Source organism: Herpailurus yagouaroundi, unplaced genomic scaffold (assembly GCF_014898765.1).
Source record: "Herpailurus yagouaroundi ecotype Mexico unplaced genomic scaffold, PumYag 140, whole genome shotgun sequence".
Lineage (NCBI taxonomy): Eukaryota > Metazoa > Chordata > Mammalia > Carnivora > Felidae > Herpailurus > Herpailurus yagouaroundi.
In genome coordinates, this window is record NW_024412395.1 from 3,437,259 (window position 1) to 3,465,170 (window position 27,912).

The following is a 27,912-nucleotide window of genomic DNA, read 5'->3' on the forward strand; positions in this document are numbered from 1 at the left end:
CTGCTGTAGTTTAGACCTTTATCTCCTTACTTAGGATTGTTAGCCTGCTTGAGCACTCTTCCTTCCTCATTTGGTTGCTCTCTTCCTCCTCTGGATTTACCCACTGGCTGCATCTCTCCAAACACCCTGAGGCCAGCAATTCTTGCCCTTTCCAGGACAAGGGCTGTTCTTCCAAGCTTGTGCAGACTTGAGTCCTTCTGCCCGGAATGCCCATTCCTCCCTCCTCCATTCCAGCAAATAGCTACCCAGATGCAAGTTTCAGCTCACCGTGTGTGATGGGCAGGATTCTCCTATGTCCCTGAAGATACACAGGTAAACATGACCTGCGTGGTAAACATGGCCTGGTACTGTGACTATAATGAGTCGTACCCCTATGATTAGATTGATTTCTAAGAACAGATTATCTTGCAGGGCCTGACCGAATCATATGAACTTTTAAAAAGCAGAGAGTTTTCTCTGGCTGGTAACAAAAGAGGAAGTCAGAGATTCAACACGTGAGGGGGATTTGATTTTCAAGAAATTCTCTGTTGCTGGCGTTGAGGATGGAGGGGTCCCATGGCAAGGAATGCTGGTGGGCTCTAGAAGCTGATAGCAGGCCCTGGATGAATGCCTGGGAGGAAATGGGGGCCTCAATCCCACAACCACAAGGAACTGACTTCTGACAACAAGAATGAAGACGGAAACAGGTCTTCCCCCAGAGCCTCCAGATAAGAACTCAGCCCAGCTGATATCCTGATTTCAGCCTCATGATACCGAACACAGAACCCAGCCATGATGCTGTGCAAACTCTGACCTAGAGAGCTGTGAAGTAATAGTAAATAGGTGCCACTAAGTCTGAGGCAGTTTATTATGCAGCAGTAGAAAACGAACACACCATGCCTCCTCTCTGAAGTCTTCCCTCATTCCTTATATACACCTGTGATGTCCTCCTCTCTGCTGCTGGGGCACCTCATACACAGCTCTGCTACAGGGCAAGTTGCTAAGTATTATACTGATCCACTTAGGGATCTGCCCTCATCACACAATTCCAGAGTTCCCGAGAAGTGGTGGAAACTACAACTTTATCACTGCAATCTCAGGCACAGAGCAGAAAGGCAAAAAATACTGATTAAATGAGGATTTCATCAAGAAAAAAACCCCCCAGGATCCCTAATTTGTAATCATATACACTAAAATTGCCAAAGGTACCAAAGATTTAATGTCTAAGCCAGAGAAAAACTCACCAATGTAAAGAGAGAATGGAGAAAAAAGGTTAATATTCATGTAGAGTGTTTCTAAGGAACCAGATGTGAATGAAGTCCCCAGGTAAGTAGGTGAGGGAAGAAGTAAGCAGAAGTATGAGGAAAAATCTCTACATTACTTAGTAAACAGGTATTTATTGAATGTCTGCTATGTGGTCAGGCCAGGAGGTGTGGAAAACAATACAGGATTTAAACCCTGCTCTCAAAAATACTGAAAGCCTCCTTTCTGTGGCATACCATGCTTAGAATGTTAGAACCAAAACGAATTTTAAAGACTTTGATTTTATGCATACTTAAGCTTAAAAATCCTCTACTTTTTTTTAATGTTTATTTTTGAGAGGGGAGGGGGCAGAGAGAGAGGGAGACACATAATCCGAAGCAGGCTCCAGGCTCTGAGCAATCAGTACAGAGCCCGATGCGGGGCTCCAACACAGGAACCGTGAGATCATGACCTGAGCTGAAGTCTGACATTTAACTGACTGAGCCACCCAGGTGCCCCCAGAATCCTCTACTTTTTAAACAAGTGGGAGCAAATGGATTTTCTATTGAGCTCCGTAGTTTTGAGGTCTTTTGGTATTGGCCCTTCTTTGCGTTGGCTGCCTAATTCTCTGCAGGACAGACGAACCATTCATTATCAGCTTAGCCTGATAGTCATTTAGGTTGTTCGGAGGTTTTCACTATTACAAACATCTGTCCAGTAGCAACTAAGCTCCCGCGCCTTTTACATCTCTGTGAAAGGGTCTATAATGACAATTCCAGGAAGGGGACCCAGATATTTTATGACACCACACCCTCTCCCGCAGTCCCTGCCCCACGGACGCAGGCTCCCTTGAGCAGCTAGGGCCTCCTGAGTTGGGGCAGTTGCCTACCTCTGGGCCTGGCGGGTGCAGCTCCCATCTCTCTCCGGGAGTGGAAATGTGGTCTGGAATAGGCAGGAAGGAGGTGGACTCCATAATGTACCCAGAAGCCAAGTAGATGCAGAGCGAGGTTAAAAAAAAAAAAAAAAAAAAAGGCACAGGAAGTTGTTAAGGGGTACTTGAGAAAGAAGAGAGGGGGTGGAAAAGATGCTTTCTGGTTCAGGGTGGCGTAGGCTAAAATCAGTCGGAATACATACAGGTTATTCACTCGCGATTAATTTGTTTTATCCTGTGGGCGATGGGGAACGAGGGAAGGATTCAGTGAAAGAGAGTTAGGTTTCAGATTCTGCCACTTGATCTAGGGGTGAGTGTCAATTCATCTCTCTGGGTTGTTTCCACATCTGTTAAAACTGGGGAAGTAGTATTTGCTGGGCCGACCCTAGAACGGTGACAGGAACTAAACAGAGAACAGCTGTAAAACTTAAAAGGCCGATCTCCGGGGAGGGGGTGGTGGTGGTGGTGGTTTACAGTTAGCTAACAAGCCGACAGTAATATCTAAAGTGCTTCAGAAAACAATTCTGCAGTGAAGTCCGAAAATTAAGAGGCAGATGGCTTTTCGCCTGCAAACGACATGCCACAGACTAAGTCGGTCGCAGCCTCTCCTTGCCCTGCTGCTCAACGCCTGGCTCAAAGCCCACGCAGGAAACCCTCGCCGGGTTTGCTTGGAAGTCTCGGGCGCCGAGGACTCCCGGAGGCGAAGGATGACGGCGCGCGTGCGCGTGCGCGGCGCACCCCGCTCGGAGAAGGCGGCGGTGATCTAGGGGCGGGGCTGGCGCTGGGGCTGACCCGGACTGGGAATCCCCGCAATGCCTAACGGGTGGGGGCAGCGGAGCGTGCGTGGGCGCAGCCAGCCAGTGCGCAGGCGCGGGCACGCTCCCCTTGGCCTCCGCGCGGCGCTGTAGGCTGGGCGCGCGCCCGCGGCGGGTTCCGTTCCCGGCGGGCGGAGGGTTGTGCGCGCAGGAGCGAGCCGGCCGTGACGTGCGCCGCGCTACGCCCGACGTCACGGGTCCGTGTGTAGTGGCGGCCCGGCTACCCTCAACGGCGGCGCCTGACGAAGGTGGTGCGGTCGCTGGGTGCGGCGTTCAGGGGTCGCGCGGCGTGCGGCGACAACCACGATTAGGACGACGATCGGGAGGCCGGGCACTTCCAGCCGCGGAGTCGCCGCTCCCGCCCCTTCTCCGGCCTCTGGCGGCGCCCGGCCCACGGCTTCCTCCTTTCCAGCCCAGCTTCGCGCGGGCCTCGGGGCCGCGGCGGCGAGAAGTACCTAAGGGCGCCGAGAGGCCCCGGCCGGCCGCGACGTTCCACGCGCCCGCCATCCCGCCCGGCGTGGGCTCCATGTGAAGGAGAGACTCGGCCCGCACCACACTCCTCGCGCGCCCCTCCGGCCCCCGGGGGCCCGCGGCCTCCCCCGACCGGGGGGGGGGCGCGGTGACAGGCCGCGCGGGGGCGGAGGGGCGGGCTCCGAGGCAGCGGCGGCCCCTCCTCGGGCCTGCGGCTCCCTACGTCCCCGCGGAGCGGCCGGTACGTGCCTGTGTATGTGTGGGGCGGGGGCCGCGGGAAGGGGGCCGCAGCCTGCCTGTGAGCAGCTCCCCGGGCGGGGGGTTTCGCTGGGTGGTGGTCCCGCTGCAATTGGGCAGATCTCGGGGTCCCTGTATCCTGTCCTGGATCCCAGATCTGAGCGAAGTAGACTGCTGAGCTGGGTAGCTGTCAGACATGTACTCTGCAGGGATTTTAGAAGCAAGAGTGCATCTGGTCCCTTGGGAGAATCAGATATGTGCAGTAAGCGAAAAAGTGCTTGCCTTTGCACTGTCACATTGTGATTCTCTTTTGATTGGGGTTGATTCTTCCTTCTCGCTTTAGCTAGCACTAACTGCGCCGGGCAGTTGTCTTGCATTGTCTGACTTGGTCTTCTCAGCACAATGAGGTTGGTAGTGTCTCCCCATTTTACAGATAAAAGAATTGAGTCTCAGGGAGCTAGGGAATTTGCCCAAGGTCATGCAACTGGTAATCTGGGAAGCCTTGATTCCACTATGATGTCTTTTCAGTAGGAGTGTATTTTTGTGTCTTGAAAAAAAAAATATGTGAGGAAAATGAGAAGAGCTGGAGAGTTTCTTCCTGGGAGTAATGTAGTTTACTTGCCCCTAACGTAGGCTGTTCGATGTGTTTTGCTGCAACCTAGCCAAATCATTTTATTGCTTTTAAATAATTACTTTTAAAAAGGCGCTGGGCACCTTCCCCTTTTTTTGCGGTAGGATTGAACAGAAAACAAATTTCACTCTTCTTAAGAGGAAATATAGTGAAGACTATTTGATACATATTAGAAGATGATAATTAAAAAAAGAAAATTGGTAACATTGCATGTTTCTTGAAAAGTTACAATGTTACTTGTGCAGTTTGTTCTTGACAAATACGGGGAACTCGCACTTGGGTTATTAGCTTGAGATTTCCTTATTGCAAAACTTGTTGCTGAATTATGTGGCAATGGCTGAACATACTTAGTAATTGGTGCAGTCTTATGCAATATTTCTGAGTTGAGTGTCAAAATTCAGTGTGTAGAATATCATAGAAACTTGTAATGGTGTGATCTTTTTCCCCCTTTCCTTTGTATGTGGTGACTGATCAGTTTATAAACTAAAAATTCTCATTTTAGCATTGGCCTGTATTATTTCTTTGATTATGGTTGGTGAATAAGAAAAGAGCCTTTACATTTCTCTTTACAGAGCAAATATTGATAAATTCCTTTGAGTAGTTGAAGCTTCACGCACAGTTGCGAATGTTTGAGAAATGTACTGATGCCCAATTACAGTACTCTGTAATTTTATCCAGTGTATTTTCAGTTTGAAAAAAATTTGTAGTTGAATGATTTTGTATTGTCTGTAGAGAAAAAGTTAAATTATAGAGTTGACAGTGGTTGGTTCATAGATTGAATTGTTATTTGTTTAAAATATAAACTATGTTGAGTCCTGTTGAATTATGTTGAGTGTGAGATCATTATAGAATCGTTATCTAGCTGTGATATCCATGTGTCTCTTTTGAAAGACTAGTTGTTAAAGGCTTATTTTTAAAAATTGGATTACATTATGTACTCAATCTTTTAAGCAGTGGTTTAGGTGAATCTTTCATTTTTAGTTCACCTTACTGCTACCAAAGCGGTAAACTATTTAATAGTTGCTGTATTAAACTACAGTCATGTCTTGACAGTTGCCACAGCTTTGATTTCAGGTTGATCTTTTCTCCCCTTCTAGAATTGGAGTTCACCGGGCTCCTCAACACACTCCCCCAACTTTTTATTATGAAAGTTTCAAGCATATGAGAAATTGCTAATCGTGAACATCCATACCATGACCCTTTAGATTCAATATTTGTTGACATCTTGCTGTATTTGCTTTATCTATAAATATGTGTGTATTATTTTTGGCTCAGCCATTTGAAACTAAGCTGTAAACATTATGGCACTTTCCCCCTAAATATGTCAGCATACATTTCCAAAGATGGACATTTCCTTACATAGCCAAAATACTATTACTGTCACTTTTTTTAGTTCATATTTTCTAATCAATAATTAGTTGATAGTTTCTTATTGGTAGTTCCTTAATGTAATCTAACATCATCCATACTTAAATCTATTTATACTGACTGGTCTTTTATGGTGTTTCACACCTAGCCACACCAAACCAAGATCCTATCAAGGTTTATTCACTGCATTTGGTTGTTAAGTCTCTTTGAGCTCTTCGAATCTAGAACAGTCTCACCTCTCCCTTTTTTTTTTTTTTAAATTTTTTTTTCAACGTTTATTTATTTTTGGGACAGAGAGAGACACAGCATGAACGGGGGAGGGGCAGAGAGAGAGGGAGACACAGAATCGGAAACAGGCTCCAGGCTCTGAGCCATCAGCCCAGAGCCTGACGTGGGGCTCGAACTCACGGACCGCGAGATTGTGACCTGGCTGAAGTCGGACGCTTAACCGACTGCGCCACCCAGGTGCCCCTCACCTCTCCCTTTTAAAATGAGGTTGCTTTTTAAAAAGAGATCAAGCCAGTTGTCTTATAAAATGAGTCACATTTTCTTTGTCTGATTTTCCCCCCCTCCTATGGTGTCATTTAGTGTATTCAGTTTCCCTGTATTAGTTAACTGTAAGCTAGGTTTAAAGGCTTGATTAGTTTAAAATTAAATATTTTGGGCAAGAATAACCCCTCAGTGATCCCGTGTACTGCATATTGCTTCCCATCAGGTCATATGTTGTCAGGTCCCATCATTTGTGATGCTGAGTTTGATCACTTGGTTATGGGGGTGAAGGTAAGGTCTATCTATTTTCCCCACTGCAGTTAGCAGTCTGTGTTTTAGCTTTTCTTAGCCAATATTTGTTGCACAGAAGTAAGCAGAAATATAATAAAGGAAGAATGGATTTATTAAAAAACATTTTGAGGTGTGCCTGGATGGCTCAGTCGGGCATCTGACTTCGGCTCAGGTCATGGTCTCATGGTTTGTGAGTTCAAGCCCCGCGTCAGGCTCTGGGCTGACAGCTCACAGCCTCGAGTCTGCTTTGGATTCTGTGTCTCCTCTCTCTCTCTATCCCTCCCCTGCTCTTGCTCTTTCTCTCTGTCTCTCTCAAAAATAGAACATTGAAAAATATTTAAAAAAACATTTTGAGAAAACTGTCTATTTTTATGGTGTAATGCAAGGAGCACTGGATTAAGTGTCAGAAGATCTAAATTCTAGTCCTAATACTACCACTATGTGAAGTTCAAGAATTATAATAGAATTATATGTTTTTTTTTTTTAAACTTCACTCAGTGTTCTCATTTCATAATGATCAAGTTAGTAAACATTTGTGAATTTTTTTTTTAATTGAAGTATAATTGACATAGTATCCTATTAGTTTTAGGTGTATACCATAGTTATTTGATATTTTTATACATTACAGAATGATCCCCACAATAAGTCTAGTTACCATCTGTCGCCTTACAAAGTTATATTATTGGCTGTACTCTCTATGCTGTATATTACATTTCTATGACTTACTTTATGAATACCGTAATTTCTGATAATAAGGAGTGTTGGTTACATTTAGAGGGGAACCTCATTTTAATTAAGCCAGGTAGAAATAAATCAAGTATATGTAATATGAAATTGAATTTATTTCCCAACTAATTGACATTTAGTGGGTTATTGGTTTATTTATTTTTAGGTTATTGTTTTAAAGAAGGTTTCATAATAGGATTTACTTAAGTAACACATTTTCTCATTAAAAATACGATTTAATTCATTAAACAGTTTATGTGAAGTTTTTCCACACGTAGGATGAACTATATATGGAAATAAAGAATCCTTTCCCTTATTCTCAAGGTGTTGTGTGAGGTATATCTCTGTATCTAGACACACATATACTTTTATAAGAAATGTGGCTGGGGGCGCCTGGGTGGCTGGGTTTAGTGTCCGACTTCAGCTCAGGTCATGGTCTCACAGTTTGTGGGTTTGAGCCCCACATGGGGCTTTGTGCTGACAGCCCAGAGCCTGCTTCAGATTCTGTTTTCCTCTCTCTCTCTCTGCCCCTGCCCCGCTCTCTCGCAAAAACAAATAAACATTAAAAAAAAAAAAAGAAAGAAAGAAATGTGGCTGTATAATTTTGTGGTTTTTTTGCCTTGTATATCTCTGGGATTTATTGGGAACATTTGTTGACTGCATTTTTTTAAGGTGGTTAATCATGTATTTGCTTTGTAACATATCTTGTTGTCTTTATAGTTACTTAACCCTTAGATTATTGCTTACTTTTGTTTGTTTGTTTGTTTGTTACACTTTGTCTTCCCAACTAACAGGTAGAATCTTTGGGAGCCCTTCCTCTAACTAGCACATTGCCTTTCTTATAAGTGCTCAAGAGTGTTTTGTTTGAGATTCGTAGTACCGTAAATTTTATAAGCACTATGTGGTTTATAAACTTCGGGAGTTTTTTCTAAAGGTAATTTTTCCCATTTGTGCAGTTAGTAATTTGTGTGGACTTTAGTAATTAATAATGACAAAGTAAAATAATTGTTTAAGATATGATTTTATCGGTATTCTTTGGATAATTCCCAGATTAGGTCCCCTCATCACTACTACTTCAGAATGCTTCTCAAGCCCACTGCACCTGCCTCTCTCTACCATCATACTCACCACATTGCTCTGGAATTATGTCTGTGTCCTCCACTGGGAAGTTAGCTCTTCAAGAACAGAGGCAGTGTTGTGTTGATTTTGGGGCACCCAGCACCATGCCTGGAGCCAAATATTTATTGAAAGAGAATTGACAGAAGGGACCTCCTTTTTCAGTGTCCTAAGATTCTTAAAAGGTGGTGCCTACCAAATCGCTGATCATTTACAGAATGTTGCTTCTTTATTTATTGGTTGAGTTTTCTTTGTTCTCTTTTGTGGTATTGTTTATTTAGCAAACGTAAGCTATTTCTATATTCTATGCACTGATTTAGGTGCTACTTTAAAGATACTTATTCCCTATTAACAACCTAAGGAAGTAGTTATTATTATGCCCATATTACAGATTAGGAAATTGAACCACAGAGACAATAAGTAACTGCCCATATTCACACTTTTTGTGCATGGTGGAGCTGGAACTTTAATGCAGGTAGTCTGACTTCACAATCTGTGCTCTTAAGAATCGCACCATGCTGCCTCTCTGCTTTATCAGGGCAACCAGAAAATTGGAATTGCTTTACCAGAGTACTATCGGTCCCATTCATGGAGACCCAACTGTGTATCAGGATGGGGAAGGCACTTCAGAAGGCCTTGAAGAGGAGGTAGTACTTGAATTAAGTTAACAAAATTGGTAAACTTTACAGGTAAACTGATTGTGATTATAATATATTGAAAAAATTAAATATAGAAAAGATAAGGAAGCAAAAATTAGTAATCAGTTAAGAGTATATATTTGGGAGTCAGACCTGAATGGGAGTCCCAGCTGTGCTGTTCATCCTATCTATGCTTCACTTATCTGTAAAATAGCGAGAATAGTATGTAACTCATTGGTTTGTCATTAGGTTTAATGAAATAATATGTTTAGTACAGTGCTTCGCGTATAAAAAGTGTTCAGTAAACATTGTCAGGTATTGTAAAAATTTCCCATAGTTCACTTAGGTTATGCCTATTTTGATGTTATAGGAGCCCTTCTATTTAATGTGATTAAGATTGGTGGTGGTCAGTTTACTTAAAAAAAAATTAATATAAGGGGAATTAAGTGACACATTATTACTTTAATTTTTTTTTTTTTTTTTGAACACAGAGATGTAAACTAGTCTGAGTTAAAGTGATCCATCTGGAGTTGTATGGTTATTTCTCTGAGTCTTACAGCTTGTTCACCTATGCCCACTTTAACAACACTTTCTTTTTTTTAAAACTAGCCTTTGAGTCTTTCTAAACACTCAACTTCATTCCCATAGAAACAGTTTTCACATTCACAATTTCTTTGGGTTATATCATATTTAAACTGTATAACGAGCACGTAAACACATTTGATTCTTGGTAAATTGATGGGTGCAGAAATGTACTGGTTTGGTAAAAGATAAATTTAACATTGCATGTTCAACATTTTATCCGAAGGCTTTATTTATTTATTTATTCATTTTCAGAGGGAGCAAGCCAGGGAGGGTCAGAGAGAGAAATCCCAAGCAGGTTCCGTGCTGTCAGCGTAGAGCCCGACATGGAGGCTCGAACTCACATTGTGAGATCATGACCTGAGCTGAAACCAAGAGTTGGATGTTTGACTGAGCCACCCAGGTGCCCCTTATCAAAAGGTTTTTTTTTTTTTTTAATTTTTTTTTTCCCAACGTTTATTTATTTTTGCGACAGAGAGAGACAGAGCATGAATGGGGGAGGGGCAGAGAGAGAGGGAGACACAGAATCGGAAACAGGCTCCAGGCTCTGAGCCATCAGCCCAGAGCCTGACGCGGGGCTCGAACTCACGGACCGCGAGATTGTGACCTGGCTGAAGTCGGACGCTTAACCGACTGCGCCACCCAGGTGCCCTCAAAAGGTTTTATAGGGAGAGTGGAGTGTTGGTTAATTTGCCAAGTTGGTTTGTTAAGGAGGTTAGATAAGAGAAATTATTGATACCTTGCCTTCTGAGTTTATGGATGTAGGTATTATGTAGATATTTAAACAAATAGTGAATGTAGATTGAAAGCTAAGAGTCATAATATCTCAATTTTATTTCAGTTCATTCTTTTTTTTTTTATCTATCCTTTGGTTTTTCTTTGTATTATGGTTCTTTGGCAATGTGTATAGTTTTTAGATTTCCATTCTCCATCTTACATATTTGTCATCATCTTTTAATGTTTTCATCTCTGTTATTTTACTTTGTGTTCCAGGAGAGCTGCTTGTGTTTGATCTCCATGGCCACATTGGTGGTTCTGCTCTTTTGCCCTCTACTGTGTTTTAAAAAAAATATTTTTCATCTCATGAATATTTTAATTCTGCAGTTGACTTCCTATTATCTTGGTAATCCTTGGTCTTTCCCATTTCTTTTTTTCCTTTTATCCTTGTTTTGCACTTCAGCCAGATCTCTCCTTTAGTTTTCTGTTTTTGTTTCATAAAGGTATATCTTCTGGCGTTGAGGATATCACACATTAATTATATCTTGGGAGGAAGATATTTGAGTGTTTGTTACATGTCAGAAGCTTTACATACATTACTTTTATGTGACTGTGGTAGACCATAGTATCCTGGTTTTGAGCTAGGAAATTGAGGCCCTGAGGTATTAAGAGGCTTGTTGATAGTCACATAGTATAGATGGGGATTTTAAATGGCTCTTTTAGAGCAAGAGTTCCTTAGCCTTCTCTCTGCCTCCACATTGTTTACATGAAGCCTTCTCCTTGGAAATGTGTGTGCTGGAATCTTCTGGGGGTAGGGCCAACATGATTTTTGAAAAGTGCCCACAAATATAGATATTATTCTTACCTCTCATTCTTCGTAATTGTAGAGAATTAAATCAGAGAGTGCTGATAAATATTTGGGGAAACCTGAATGATTTCTGTGTTTGAAGTAAATACACTTTTCAGTGGAATGAGAATAACCTGGCCTATTTTAAGTAAATGGTATGGGAAGTATGTTAATTTTTCTGATATTTAGGAGAAGTGATAGGAGTGATTTTAATGTACTTGGTCAGAGAAGGGATAAAATTTCTTGAAATGATGGGGCGCCTGGGTGGCTCAGTCGGTTGAGTGTCCAGCTTCGGCTCAGGTCATGATCTTGCAGTCTGTGAGTTGGAGCCCCCCGTCGGGCTCTGTGCTGACAGCTCAGAGCCTGGAGCCTGTTTCTGATTCTGTGTCTCCTTTTTCTCTGCCCCTCCCCCGCTCATGCTCTGTCTCTCTCTCTCTCTCTCTCTCTCTCTCTCTCTGTCAAAAATAAACATAAAAAAATTAAAAAACAATTCTTGAATTGAGTAGAATGAACACGAGGAATTTTTAGTGTGATTTTTAAAATTAAATTTTAGGGGCGCCTGGGTGGCTCAGTCGGTTGAGCGTCCGACTTTGGCTCAGGTCACGATCTCACGGTTCGTGAGTTCGAGCCCCGCGTCGGGCTCTGGGCTGATGGCTCAGAGCCTGGAGCCTGCTTCCGATTCTGTGTCTCCCTCTCTCTGCCCCTCCCCCATTCATGCTCTGTCTCTCTCTGTCTCAAAAATAAATAAACATTAAAAAAAAAATTAAAAAAAATAAAATTAAATATTAGACTATCATCCTGAATAGGCTATGAACAATAAGTCTCCAACTCAGGGCCTTAAAACAACAAAGATTTAGTTTTTGCTCATGCTATGTGTTCATTGAGGGTCAGTTGACGTACTTCTGCTCAACATTGTCATTCTTACTTTGAATCCCACTTTGGGACCTCCCTTGGGAGCAGTCATTATCTGGAACATTACTGGCTGCCATAGGTAAAAGAAAAAAACACTCTAGGTTTTTCTTTTGTGCTTTCTGGGAAGGAAAATTTTTTCTTTACCCTTCTTGGTTATTTGGTAGATTGACTTAAGATTGATAAACAGTAGAAAAACAAATTTAATTATATATGTACAGAAGCCCCATAAGGATGGGAGACCCACAGGCAGACTGGCAATTGAGGCTTATATGCCATCCTGAGCAGAGAAAGGGTAGGTTTTTGGGACTTCAAAGGGAGGGGAGGAAGACAGTTTATGGGAAGATGGGAAGAACAAATGTTTGGTAAACATGTTTGCCATGTTTTGTGGAGAAGGTGGGACACTGAGGAATTTGATCTCCAGGCCCTGTCAGCTTCCCCCACCCAGTTTACCATGCTTGCCCCATATTCTTTGTAGTTATTTTTGGTGATAGTTCAGATAGACCAGACCTATCTAAATTCTTTTTTTTTTTTCTATGTTTATATTTGAGGGAGAGAGCGCGAGCAGGGGAGGAGCAGAGAGAGAGAGGGAGACACAGAATCTGAAGCAGGCTCCGGGCTCTGAGCTGTCAGCACAGAGCCCGATCGATGCAGGGCTTGAACTCTGGAGCCTTGAGATCATGACTTGAGCTGAAGTCTGATGCTTAAGTGCGATTGAGCCACCCAGGCACCCTCCCCCTCACCCCAATCTAAATTCTTTAGGCTGTTAAAGGGGAAGTAAAAAGCTCTTCCTAAGTCTTTTGGACCTTGATTGACTTCAGTTCAAAGTAATCTATAAGCCAAAGTGGCATATTTGAAGGAGGCTCATTCTGAACCTCTTCACACTCAATACTTTTGACACTTCTGATCACCAAATATGTATGTGTGGGAGGCATTTCCATACCTTAAACAATTTTGTAATAGCAGCCAGACATAAGGTCATATCCCACAGGTTAAGAGCTCCGTTGCAGGGGACTGTCCACCCTTCAGGCTCAGTGGCATGGTAGGTAGTTGCCTGTGCTTCAGACCAATTGGCTGTAAATCAGAGGTTCCCATTCTTTGGGAATCTTTAGGTTCAGTTAATTTGCTAGAGCAACTCCCAGAATTCTGGAAAACACTTTACTTACTAGATTACTGGTTTGTTATAAAAGGACATAACCCAGGAACAGGCAGGTGGAAGAGATACATAGGGCAAGGTTTGGGGAAAGGAAGTGGCTGTGGAGTTTCCATGCTCTCTCCCAGTGTACCACTCTTCCAGCACCTCCAGGTGTCTACCACCCCAGAAGCTCCCCAGGACCCATCTTCTTGGGTTTTAAATGGAGGTTTCTTACCTAGGCATGACTGATTAAGTAATTGGCCATTGGTGGTTGAGCTTAATCTCTAGCCCTTCTCCCCTCCCTAAAAGCCATGGGAAGGAGCTCAAAGTTCCAACCCTCTAATCACATGGTTCCGGTGGCAACCAGCTTCCCTTGATCAGTGCTTTTCAAAAGTCATCCATTAACATAAACTGAGGTGTGGCTTAAAGAGATTCCTTATGAATAACAAAAGACACCTACTTGTCCTAGCTACACCTGTGATGAGCATATCATAAAGTGTAAACTTGTTGAATCACTATATTGTACACCTGAAACCAAGGTAACATTCTGTGTCAACTATACTTCAATTAAAAAAAGAAAAAAGACACCTGGTTTTTCTGAGCTCTTTGCCAGAAATGAGGACAAAGACCAGATATGTGTTTATTGTAAATCATACTCTCACACCAGGATAGAATGAAAATAGAATGTGTGAAAGTACACTCAGACTTTTAAAGCTTTTACCTGGAAGAAATATTCACCACTTCTATCCATGTGTATTGGCCGGAGGAAGTCTCATGGCTGTAACTAAATTGAACAGGGTGGGGAAGTTCAGTATTTCCAAATACCAGAAGAAGAACATCAAGTATTTGTGAACAGCCCTACGACCAAAGCAATGCTGTGGAAAACTGTTTGAAAATTATTATTTAAAAAAAAATTTTTTTTAATGTTTATTTATTATTGAGAGACACAGAGAGAGCATGAGCTTGGGAGGGGCAGAGAGGAGAAGACACAGAATCCGAAGCAGGTCCCAGGCACCAAGCTGTTAGCACAGAGCCCGACGTGGGGCTTGAACTCACAAGCTGCGAGATCATGGCCTAAGCCGAAGTTGGACACTTAACCGACTGAGCCACCCGGGCAACCTGAAAATTATTTTTGAAAATTAATAGGAGCCAATGAGAAAAATGTGAATCGATACTTTATAAGCCACTGGGAACAGATCTATAGCCTAAAGAAGTCAGTTTGTAATTGTTTTTGTGCTATTACTATCTCTAAATGTTTTCAAATCATATTTTAGATTTGACATAAAAGTGCTTATTTCTCATTATTTGATGAGTTTGTGATTATTCTAATTAGGTTTGACTTGCTACATTCTAATGGTATTTGTGGAGTTTTTAAGACAAAATGTTTTTGTTTTTTGTTTTAATACAGTAAGGTAATGAGATTAATGTCCCTGATTTAATTTAAGGAGAGATTGTCATGATTTATGTGATGGCTTTAATGTATTTTAAATCAGTTTAGGCATTTAAACATAGCCTGTTGATTCCTTTTAAAATTACTAATATTGTGCAATATGACCAGTATGTCAAACTATATATAAAATTTCTGAGTTGCTTAGACACTATAAGGAAACAAAAGATGTAGAAGTAGCTCTGCCTTACTGTTGATAAAAATCTACTTTGAGAGATGGTATATTAACCATCTAGTCTGTAAATAGTAGATGTCCGCATTCTAACGACTTTACCCCCAAACCACCATGTCTCTGCTTATATAAACTTGTCTCGTGATTTGGGAAAGAGTAGGTTAGTGATGTGGTCTGAGATCATGTAATCCATGTTATTAATCAGCATTGCAGTTAATGTCTCGTAGCCATGAACTGTTGCATACTTCCGTACTGTTGAGAGTTTTACTTAGGGATGTGCCAGGGGGATTTCTTGCCTAGAGTTTTCCTCAAGAGAGTACCACAAACTGTATTCCATTCTGTTTGTTTAATATTGATGGTAGGTAGGAAAGCCTGAGTTCAGTCTTAAATCTGACATTAATTAGAAATAGACTGTGACAGAGGGACTTCAACATTTCTGAATTTGAAAAAGTTGCCCCAGGTGATTTCTTAAGGACTAGCCTGTCTAGTCTGTGATTCTGTGAGACCCACAACATAACAGAATATAGTAAAGACTCAAAAGAAATGGAAGTTTTCTTGCTTGGGGGGTTGAGATGACAGTAGTCCAGGGAATATTTGTTATAGGGCAGCATTTGGAAGATAAATAGCTGTGTTTAAGTGTGACTAATTTGTTAGAATGACATCTCTTAAAGGTATTTCATAACCAGATACCTTGCATCGTGCTTGACATGTAGGCTTTCAGTAAAATGCTTGTTGAAAGAGTGAATGAGTAACTTCAGAATAATGTGATAGAAACCAGAATCATCTGTGGACAGTTTAGTGATAAAATCCAGTAAACATTGAGCCCTAGAAAATAACAGAACTGAATTAGTCTCATGTTATGAATGAGGAACCAAGACTAGTGGAATGTGTTTTTGGAAATACTTTCGCCAAAAAGAGAGGGAAGATCTTTTTGGAAAAAGGTGAAAGGTATTGGAAAAATTGTACATGCACTCTTTTATGTCCACTAGAAAATTTTAAATAATTTAGGGATATGCTTGGAAAAGCCCAAAATGATTACATAAAAAAATGAAGCTTCTGGGGCGCCTGGGTAGCTCAGTGGGTTAAGCGTCCAACTCTTGATTTCAGTGTGGGTCATAATCTCGCAGTCGTGAGATCGAGTCCCGCATTAGACTCCATACTGAGCATGGTGCCTGCTTGAGATTCTCTCTCTCCTCCTGTCTCTCTCCCCTTCCCCCATTCACTCTACCTCCACCCCCTCAAAATAAATAAACTTAAAAAAAATGAAGCTACCCTATTTCGCAGTGGACAAACCACACATCAGCAAATATTTTTCGTCTCAGAATCCTTCTATATCTTTGTTTTTTTGTTCTTCCATCTTCACATGTCAAAACAGAACATGGAAGTGCCCGAAGTGTTCTTAGCTTACTTTGTTCTTAGTTAATAAATTAATATTGACATGCTAATCTGATGCCCGCTCTAGTGCTTTCTGTCACTTAAATCTTCCTTTTTTGGAAACGGGAGGATCAAGTAGGGAGATACTGTTTCTTTAGAATAAGGGACACTTCAGCCTGTTTGGAAGCAAGGATAGGCTGTGCAGAACTATAAAAGAAGGCTTGAATGGAGGCTATGAAAGGACCAAGTGGCCTAGATTTGGTTTTGCAGGAAGATCTCAGAAGGAAGGTTTGCAGAGATTTATTGGCCATTAGATTGGGAGGAGGCTTGAGTAGTTACATTAGTTAGGGTTCAATTAGGGAAGGAGAAGTGCTGTGATATTATGGGATAAGGAATTTATGTAAGGTGTAAGAGCTTCTAGAGTTGTGGGAGAAACTCAGAAATCAGAGTCTGTAAGGGGGAATTGGCAGATCAAAGTCAGTAATCAGCCTTCCTGAAACAGTGGTACTTTGGGCCGAAGTTTGTAGATAAATCTGAGGAGTCTGGTATGCCCAGCTGCTGGAGTAGAATCACACAGTAGAGCTGGTAGAAGGTCTATGGAAAGCTGGTGCCTCTGCATAGCCTCTCCTGTGGTTTCTAGTCAAGCTTTTGGTGGTAGCCCTGAGGTTGCTGTTTTGTCAGCAAGGTGCAATCAGGAAAAGGCTGTATGCACAAGGGGAGAGCAGAGACATGGAATTTGCTGGCAACTGCACCTGTCTATCTAACCCTGATCTTCGGAGTAATTTCCTCCTTTGGCTAACTCTAACCTGGAACCATATGGGAAGAGGATTCTGGGAAATGTAGTTTAAACTCAATCAAGTTGACATAGTACAGACTGGCACAGTAGGTGAGCGTGGGGTGGGTGGGGAACTACAGATGTGATTGTGATGAGAATGGTATTTTATAGATCTAGGTTCATTCTGTGAGAGAGCATGTCTTTAAATTCAAGGCTTTTCCCACCTCTCTGAGATGGGGAGATAATATCTTCCATATGGGAGTGTTCTGAAGATTAAATAAAATGTTTGTAAAGCATTTAGCAGAGTATAAGCACAGTGCAAGCTGTTATAAATAGTAGCTTTATTAATAGTAGTAATTAGTAGTAATGAGAAAGGAAGAGTACATATTTTGAAAGGGGAGGAGAGAAGTGTATGGAAGAGAGATGGATAATGAGGGGAACAAAGTAGAAGGCATGGTTCCTAATATGTGAGAATGCTGTGGTCTACCTGTAGGGAACACATGTAAACATAGAATGGGAAGCTAGTGTAGGAGGTAATATCTTTTAAGAAAGGTGATTCTTTGTCATGGTGAGTGGAGAGACAGTATGTGCTGTCATTCTAGTGTAATTAAGGTTAAGTGGTAGTGTATGTGAAATGCCTTAGCACGCTGGCAGTGCACAGTGGATAGTTATTTTCTACTTCTGTCAGTTACCCTCATGACCAGGTGAGGGGAATAGGGAAGGCTTAAGCCAAGTCCTTTTTTTTAATTAAAAATTTTTTTTGTTTAATTTTACATTTATTTATTTTTGAGAAACAGAGTGAGACAAAGCGTGAGCGAGGGAGGGACAGAGAGAGAAGGAGACACAGAATCTGAAGCAGGCTCCAGGCTCTAAGCAAGCGGTCAGCACAGAGCCTGATGTGGGGCTCGAACCCACAAACTGTGAGATCATGACCTGAGCTGAACAAAGTCAGATGCTCAACGGACTGAGCTACCCAGATGCCCCTAAGCCAAGTCCTTAAAAGGTGGTTTGGTCAAGTAGCAAAAAGAGAGGAAGCCTTTCAGACATAGAGAAGAAATAAAAGGTAGGCATCAGCAAGACACGTAGCACTTGATTAGTACAGCTCAGTACCTATTGATTCCTCCTCTTTGCTTTTGGTTATCTATTTGTAATTTCTAGAGATTGTCTGTGTTTGCTTCTGCTTGGGTCACTTGCCTACCTCTGTGCCATCAGTATGGCGAGGGATGTGGGACCACACTGTGCTAGTTTGGTGATAATTAGGTAATCAAGTGGGTGGTTGGAGGTGGGGATGGTCAAAGGGACATATTTCCAGAAGAAGGCCACTATGGGTGAATAACTTTAATCACTCCCTTTGTTATAGTTGTTCAGTTTTGTAATTCTGCCTTGTTCTTTTCAGTTCCTTGAATTAAGCATTTTTTTTAACATTTATTTAAAACGTTTTTTAATTTAAAAGCTGAAGTCAGATGCTTAGCCAACTGAACCACCCAGGTGCCCCTCGAATTAAGCATTTTAATCTTGTTTCATACAATTAATATTTGTTTAGGTTTATCATGTTTGCCAGGTTTTTGCTAACATTTGTTCTCCTGGAATCACTTTCCTTTTTCTTTTTTTTTTTTTTTTTGAGAGTAGGAGTGTGCAAGTAAGCGAGGGGCAAAGGGGTAGTGAGAGAGAGTGAATCCCACAAGGGGTGGGGGGAGGGCAGAGAGAAAGAGAGGAGGAGAGAGGGAGAGAAGGAGGGAGGGAGGACTTGAACTCAGGAACCATGAGATCATGACCTGAGTTGAGGTCAGAGGGGCCACGCAAGCGCTCCTCACTTTCTTTTTTCTTGAAGTACATCCTTTAGAAGTTTCTCAATTAAGGGTCTTTGGTGATAAATTACAAGTTTTATTTGTTGGAAATCTTTAGCTCTTGTTTTTTTTTTTTTTAAGTTTATTTATTTATTTTGAGAGAGAGAGAGAGAGAGCATGAACAAGAGAGGGGCAGAAAGAGGGAGAGACAGAGAATCCCAAGCAGGCTTCTCACTGTCTATGCAGAACCAGCTTCAGTCTCTAACTCATAAACCGTGAGACCATGGCCCAAGCTGAAATCAAGAGTTGGACGTTTAACTGACTGAGCTACCCTGGTGTCTCATTGTTTTTTTTTTGTTTTTGTTTTTTTAAGTTTATTTATTTGTTTATTTGAAAGAGAGAGGAGTGCCTGTGTGGCTCAGTTGGTTAAGCGTCTGCCTTTGGCTCAGGTCATGATCTCATGGTTCTTGAGTTTAAGCCCTGCATTGGGCTCTCTGCTGTCCACGCAGAGCCCACTTCAGATCCTCCGTCACCCTCTCTCTCTGTTCCTCCCCCACTTGTGTTCATGCATTCTCTCTCTCTCTCTCTCTCTCAATAAATAAACAAATAACTTTGAAAGAGAGAGAGAGTGTGCAACATGCCAGGGAGGGGCAGAGAGAGGAGAGAGAAAATCCCAAGCAGGCTCCATGCTGTCAGCGCGGAACCTAATGCAGGACTCGAACTGACGAGCCCTGAGATCATACCTAAGCTGAACTCAAGGTTTGACACTTAACTGACTGAGCTATCCAGGCACTCCTAGCTTTTGTTCTTGAATGATATTTTAGTTGCAAGTGAAAATCTACATTGGCAGTATTTTTCCCTCAGCATTTCAAAGATATTATTCCATTCAGTTTTCTGCCATATAATCAGATATAAAGGGCTATGTGGATGTTTTATAAATGATGATGTATTTTATTGTGCCGTTAGTATATAATTAAGCTTTTGAATGGAAATATTCATATTGGTTTTTATTTTAATTTTAAAATTCAGTAAATATTTATTGAAAACCTTAGGAATGTCAGAGGGAATGAGTAAAATAGGCCTTTAAAAAATCTAATACATTTTAGTTGTTCACATGCACAATATTTCTAAAATGTTTAATTACCTTTTCTGCATTAGCACTGAAGATAAACAGATAAACTGGTCATTCTTTTTTTTTAAGTTTATTTATTCTGAGAGAGCTAGTGGGGGAGGGGCAGAGAGCAAGGGAGAGAAGAGTCACAAGCAGGCTCTGTGCTACCAGGACAGAGCCCCATGCAGGGCTAGAACTCCCAAACCATGAGGTCATGACCTGAGCCAAAGTCAAGAGTTAGTTGGATGCTTAACCGACTGAGCCATCAGGCTCCCCAGCTGGTCATTATTTCTATAATTATAAAACTTCATTCTGGTGAAAGGGAGAGAGACACATTAGGGTGACTGTATAATTTATTACCCAGAGTGGGCTACTTTGGAGAGTGGAAGGAGACTGTCTTAATAATTATCCTGGGTCAACAAAAATAAACTGGTACTGTGCTTCGTAAACTGGGACATATGGTTACCCTTCCTATGTGCATATGAGTATATTACAGTAAAATATGTACAAATACCATGGGCACATTATAAGTAAATAAAATTGACTATAAAAGTATAAGTAGTATATGTAAATATCCAAATACTGAAGCTATATTTAATTAGCGATAGCAGTAATACTTTGATTTAACTAGGAATGAAACATACCTAGATGTCAGCTTAACCTAATGAAAATATGTCAAAAACCACATTTGGCAAAAAAGCTTAAGAAATCTACAAATTGGATATCCAGAAATAGGGAAAATTGTGTGCAAAGTGCTCGTAGTGGCAATTTAGTTAACTGGAGTAGATTTTCTGAATAAGTTGTTCTGATATGGATGTTAAGAGTAAGAATTCCTAAAGAGGAGGGAGAGATGAGCATTCAAAGGACAGGCAGAAGTCAAGGACCAGGAGGTGGGATCTGTTAAGTCCTTTGGGAAAGGCAGGTGGGTTGGATTGACTAAACAGATGTGTGCTGTGTAATGTTGTGGTTGTAAGGAGACTCAGATTTGAGATTGCTTTATTTTAAGGTATTTGTTAATGGACTTGCCAGGTACAGTTGGGTGCTGTGGGATATATGAGTATGGGCATCGAGGTGGCCTAGTCGGTTAAGTGTCAGACTTTGGCTCACGTCATGATCTCATGGTTTGTGAGTTCAGGTTCCACATCTGGCTCTGTGCTGACAGCGTGGAGCCTGCTTGGGATTCTCTCCCTTTCTCCCTGTCCCTCTCCCACTCCCATTCTTTCTCTCTCTCTCTCTCTCAAAAAAAAAAAAAAACATTAAAAAAAAAAAGATATGTAAGTAATATTTCTTGTCCTCAAGGAGCTTACAATAATGAAGACACAGCCAGGTGCCCATATACAACCTTTTTACAAAGCATGAAATGAAAGGGTTTATGGGAATTGGTTTGATGAAAATGGCTAGCCTTGGGATTTTATGTTGGGAGTTTGAGATTCTGACAATGTATACTGACTTCAGAATTCTGACGGAGGAGTACTGTGTTTGATATTATTTGGGAATTTTGATTTATGTGATAAGCAACAGAAAGTGTTCAGCGCCTACCAGCAGAATGAGTATATTCAATATAATCCTGTTTTGACCATAAACCTGGTCATGATTTTATTATACCAGTATTAAAGTATAAGTATTTGCCTTTCTATGCTTTGGAAAGACTTTAGAATTTTAAAAGACATTATTAGTATTATATAATTTGGTAGTTCATCATTTAAAAAGTTCAGGTGACTAGTGAAGGGAGCATACACAATAGGCAGGTGTTACATGTTGATGGAACAGATAAACCAATGAGAGTATAATGTAGACTGTAAGAGTGGGTGCTGAACAGGATTGTCTGGGCTCCGATGCTGAACTTAGTAAATGTTAGTTGCTATTTTTTGAGTATTCACTAAGCTCTAGTATTCTAATAAGTGCTTTACAAATACTTGATTCAAACGTTATAATAATCATACGAAGTGGGTACTGTACCCATTTTACATTATAAGGAATGGGCACCGAGAGCCATTATTATTATTATCAGTGAACCATTGACTAATGTTTTTGGCAAACCAATTACAATCTTTTATCTCTAGTGGCTGATAGAAATACCAGGGAATGATAACCAGGGTGCAAATATCGTATCTACATCAGCCTACAGTGATTTGAGAGTTTTTGAAAAGCTTAGATTCGTTAGAGTATTGATTTAGGAGCTACCCTCTTCTTCAGGATAATCTAATTCAGGAAAAAGTTAAGATTCATACACATTTAAAATAGATTTCCTAGTATTCTCAGTATGGTTTAAGAGTAAGAAAAAAAACCCCTTAAGTATATCAAATTAATTTTAACAAACATTTGTATAATTATTATTGTATGCCAGGCTCCTTCTAAGCACTTTATAAACATTAACTTGTTTAATTCCCATGGCAATCCAGTGATGGTATTACATCTAATACACCAATAAAAATCTTTGTATTACAGATAAGGAAACTAAGACAAAGAGAGATTGCGTCATTTGCCTAACATCACACAACTAGTGAGTGGCGGATGTGGATTTCAAACCCAGGCAGTTTGGCTGCACAGTTTGAGTGTTAGCCACTGTGCTTGCTGTTTTTCTGTTTTTTGTTGTTGTTGTTGTTGTTTAGTTTCAAGTTTTTATAAATATAAAATATAAATATAAAATATAAAGTGTAATATTAGTTTCAGGAGTAGAATTTAATGATTCATCACTTACATACAACACCCAGTGCTCGCACAAGTGCCTACCTTGATATCCACCAAACATTTAACCCATCCCCTGACCCGCCCTCCTTCTAGCATCTTTGTTTGTTCTCTATAGTTAAGAGTCTGTTTCATGGTTTGTCTCCTTCCCCCCCCCTATGTTCATCTGTTTTGTTTCTTAAATTCCACATAAGTGTGAAATCATATGGTGTGTGTTTCTCTCTGACTGACTTCACTCAGCATAGTACTTTCTAGCTTCATCCATGTCATTCCAAATGGCAAGATTTCATTCTTTTTTATGGCTGAGTAATACTCCATTTGTGTGTTTTGTGTGTGTGTGTGTGTGTGTGTGTGTGTGTGTGTGTGTGTGTGTATACGTTACCTTAATTCATTCGTCAGTTGCTGGACATTTGGACTCTTTCCATAATTTGGCTATTGCTGATAATATTGTTATAAACATTGGGGTGCATGTATCCTTTTGAATCAGTATTTTTGTATCCTTTGGATAAATACCTAGTAGTGCAATTGCTGGACTCTAGAGTAGTTCTATTCTTTTTTTTTTTTTTAATTTTTTTTTTAACGTTTATTTATTTTTGAGACAGAGAGAGACAGAGCATGAAAGGGGGGAGGGTCAGAGAGAGGGAGACACAGAATCGGAAGCAGGCTCCAGGCTCCAAGCTGTCAGCACAGACCCCGACGCCCAGCTTGAACTCGTGAACCACAAGATCGTGACCTGAGCCGAAGTTGGACACTTAACCTACTGAGCCACCCAGGTGCCCCTAGAGTAGTTCTATTCTTAACTTCCATACTGTTCATACTGTTTTCCACCCTGGAAATGCAGTTTGCATTCCCACTAACAGTGTAAGAGGGTTCCACTTTCTTCACATCCTCGCCAGCATTTTTTGTTTTTTGTGTTGTTAATTTTAGCCATTCTGACAGGTGTGAGGGTGATATCTCATTGTAGTTTTGATTTGTATTTCCCTGATGTTGAGCATCTTTTCATGTGTCTATTAGCCATCTATATGTCTTCTTTGGAAAAATGTCTTTTTGTGTGTTCTGCCCATTTTTAAACCGGATTATTTGTTTTTTGGGTATTGTGTTTGGTAAGTTCTTTACAGATTTTGGATGCTAACCCTTTATCAGATATGTCATTTGCAGATATCTTGTCCCATTCTGAAGGTGGCCTTTTAGTTTTGTTGATTGTTTTCTTTGCTGTGCAGAAGCTTTTTATCTTGATGATGTCCCAACAGTTCATTTTTGCTTTTGTTCCTCTTATTTCCAGAGATGTATCTAGTAAGAAGTTGCTATGGACAACGTCAAAGAGGTTATTGCCTGTGTTCTCTAGGATTTTGATGGTTTCCTGCCTCACATTTAGGTCTTTAGTCCATTTTGATTTTATTTTTGTGTATGGTGTAAGAACCATTTCATTCTTTTGCATTGGTTCGATTTCATTCTTTTTTTTTTTTAATTTTTTTTTATTTTTGGGACAGAGAGAGACAGAGCATGAACGGGGGAGGGGCAGAGAGAGAGGGAGACACAGAATCGGAAACAGGCTCCAGGCTCTGAGCCATCAGCCCAGAGCCCGACGCGGGGCTCGAACTCACGGACCGCGAGATCGTGACCTGGCTGAAGTCGGACGCTTAACCGACTGCGCCACCCAGGCGCCCCATCGATTTCATTCTTTTACAGTGTTGCTGTCCAGTTTTCAAAATACCATTTGTTGAAGAGACTGTCTTTTTTCCATTGGGTATTCTTTCCTGCTGTGTTGAAGATTAGTTGACCATATAGTTGTGGGTCCACTTTTGGGTTTTCTATTCTATTCCATTGATCTATGCTGGTTTGTTTGTTTGTTTGTTTGTTTGCTTCCAAATGTTTGTTTAGTTTTGAGAGAGAGAGAGCAAGCAGGGAGGGACAGAGAGAGAGACAGAGGATCCGAAGTGGGCTCTGCGCTGAGAGTAGGAGCCCAATGCAGGGTTGAACCCACAAACTGTGAGATCATGACCTGAGCCAAAGTCGGACACTCAAATGACTAAGCCCCCTGATCTATGCTGTTTTTATTTTTGTAGGGAGCATAACCTACTGAGAGATAAAATGTGAATGAGTGTGAAGTAATGTTACAGATGATAAATACATTCGGTTTCTGTATAATACTTTAAAAGAAAAATCAGAATTTACTAATTTCATAAAAATGGATGCTCTGCATTTAGAATGGTCAGATTTTGAATTCAGATCCCTCTATGACTCTAAAACATTCTATGATCATAATCTGCTTCCCAAGGAAATGTGAAAACTCAAATTTGGTTTGCCAAATAAAGCACATATTCTTTTGAAATATCAGTCAAGAAATGATAAAACATTTTAACTAAAAAATCTTTTAGGACTTAATAGGAGGAAGGCAGCAAATCCTAAATAATGATGATTATCGTGTCAACAGGGACCACTTGATGGACATTAGACTTTGTCTTCTAAGTATGTGCAGGCCTGTTTACAAATGATTACCACTTTATATGAGGTGTGATCATTCAACCAATTTGAAATAACTATGAGTTGTGACTAATAAGTTATTAAGAATTAACCAAATTTATTGCATCTAGGTAAACATTTAATCATTCTGGGAGGCTGTGTATTGTCTTTATTTGTATTATTACTTAAAATGTTTTGGGAACACTTTTAAAATTCTCTTTAAATTTGAATTTTGTATGGTTTTGAGTAGATAATATGGTACAAAGCTCAAAAAGTATGAAAAGATACACAATGAAAGTCTTCTTCTCCAGCCATCCAGTTCTTTTTAACCAGAGGTGACTGGTATTATTAGAGAAAATTCTTCTTTGAAATCAGCTTCAGAATTTTTGAATACTTGCAATTAGGATATATCTGACCAACAATGCCAAATTTTATTTTTTAGAATCTGAGTTCATTTACAGTCTGGCAAATTAAAGGGGCTACCAGCTGAGTAATATTTTTGAAAATCAAAGGAGGGGTGTCTTTAAGGTACTGAGATTTGTGGTGTGACATAAATTGGCTTAGTCATGGTCATAGTTACAGTGCTTGTAGTGTTATGGAATAAAATTTTTGTAGCTTGACTGAAATATTGACATAAACTCACATTTAAAAATGGAATTCGGTAAATTTGGACATATGTATATACCTGTATAATTGTTGCTCTTATTAAGATTATGAAGATTAAGATCCATCACCCCCAAAAGTTTCTTCATGCCTTTTTGTAATCCAATCACTATCTAGCTTCTATCCATTGTCCCTAGATAACCAGTGATCTGATTTTTGTCACTTGTTGATAGACATTTGAAGTTCCAATTTCAGGCTATTATACATAAAGCTGCTGCGAACGTTTGTATACAAGTATTTACGTAGACAGTGCATTCATTTTTCTTGAGTAAATACAATTTCTTGAGTGAAATGGGTGGGACTAAAGTCTGTAGTTTGTATTAGCGTTCACTCTTTGTGTTGATTATTATGTGGGTCTTGACAAGTGTACCTACCGTTATACAATATCATGTCACAATGTGAACAGTTTCACTGCCCTGAAAATCTCCTGTGGTCCACCTATTTATCCCTCCCTCCCTCCTTCCTGAAACTCTGGCTGCCACTGACCTTTTTACTGTCTCTGTAGTTTTGCCTTTTTCAGAATGTCATATTCTTGAAATCAGTCACCCTCATTGGCTTCTTTCACTTAGCAATATGTGTTTGAGGTTCCTCCATGTCTTTTTGTGGTTTGATAGTTCTTTTCTTTTCTTTCACTTTTTCTTTTTCTTTTTCAAATCACTAAATAAAATTCCATTGTTTGGAGATGCCACAGTTTGTTTATCCATGTACTTATTGAGGGACATCTTGGTTGCTTCCAGGTTTTGGCAATTATGAATCAAGTTGCTGTAAACGTCCATGTGCAGGTTTTTGTGTGAACATAATTTTCAGCTCTTTTAGGTAAACACCAAGAAGCATGATTACTCGATAGTATGGTAAGAGTATGTTTACTTTTGTAAGAAACTGCCGGACTGTTTCCAAAGTGATTTTACCATTTGATGTTCTCAACAGCAGTGTTGTGAGCATTTTAGTTGCACAGCATCTTTGCCAACACCTCACATGGCCAGTTTTAGGAATCTCATTGTGGTTTTGATTTGTATTTCCATAATGACTAATGATTTGGAGCATCTTTCATGTGTTTATTTGCCATATTTCTGTCTTTTTTGGTGAAATGTTATGTCCTAATCTCCAGTTGTTTCTGCATTTGGTTGTTTGTGTTTCTTTAATGGGTTGTAAGAGTATTTTACGTATTCTAGATACAAATCCTTTGTTGAATATGTTTTGCACATATATTCTCTTAGTCTGTGTCTTGCATTTTCATTTTCTTCATGTCTTTTGAAGATCAGGGGTTTCTAATTTTGATTAAGTTTAGTGCATTTTTTCCTTTAAAATTTGTACTGGGGATACCTGGGTGGCTGAGTTGGTTAAGTGTCTGACTCTTGGTTTTGGTTGAGGTCATGATCTCATGATTTGTCAGTTTGAGTCTCATGTCTGCACTGTCAGTGCAGAGCCTGCTTGGGATTCTCTGTTTCCCTCTCTCTGTCTGCCCCTCCCCTGCTCGTGCTCCCCCTCTCTTTCTCTTTCCCTCTTTCTTTCTCAAAAATAAGTTAGAAAACTTTAAAATTGTACTGTTGCTCTTCAAAAGATACTATTAAGAAAATGAAATCTTTGCCAAACTCAAGGTCACAAAGTTTTTTTTCTAATAGTTTTGTACTTTTAGCTCTTATATTTCAGATATATGATCCATTCTGAGTTAATTTTTGTATATGAGATAAGGGCCGAGATATCCTATTTGTTCTGCCATCATTTATGGAGATTTTTCTTTGCGTGTAGCATCTTGTCATTGGCCTGTAATTCACATATATAATACACCCGTTAGTAATATTTACAGAGCTGTGCAACCAGCATTGCAATGAATTTTAGAACATTTTCTTCACAACAAAAAGATACTCTGTACCCTTTCACCATTTTCCACAATCTTCCCTTCTTCTCAGCCCTCAGCAACCACTGGTTTACTTTGTGACTCTATAGATTTGCCTATTCTGGGCATTTCATCATAAGTGAAGTCATACAATTTGTGTTTTTTTGTGATTGGTTTCTTTCACTCCGCATAATGTTTTCAAGATTCATCCATGTTGTCTGATGTATCAGTACTCCATTTCTTCTTATGGCTGTATAATACTGCATTTTGTGGATATACTATATTTGTTTACTCGTCAGTGATAGGCATTTGGGATGGAACATTTCTGTACACATTTTTGTATGGACATATGTTTTCAGTTCTCTTGGGTAGTAGAATTGCTGGGCTCTATGTTTTTTTTTTTTTTTTTAATTTTTTTTTCAACGTTTATTTATTTTTGGGACAGAGAGAGACAGAGCATGAACGGGGGAG

General features: G+C 40.3%; 1 protein-coding gene across 1 annotated transcript in view; it reads left to right on the plus strand.

Annotated features, from left to right (window-relative positions):
• Positions 1–3,129: 3,129 nt before the first annotated feature.
• The window catches only part of MAP3K2 (mitogen-activated protein kinase kinase kinase 2), a 98,288-nt gene continuing 73,505 nt past the window's right edge, over positions 3,130–27,912 (plus strand). Inside the window, exon 1 of the mRNA XM_040474757.1 lies at positions 3,130–3,679. The gene's annotated coding sequence lies outside the window, so the exon portion shown is untranslated. The remainder of the gene's footprint in view (positions 3,680–27,912) is intronic.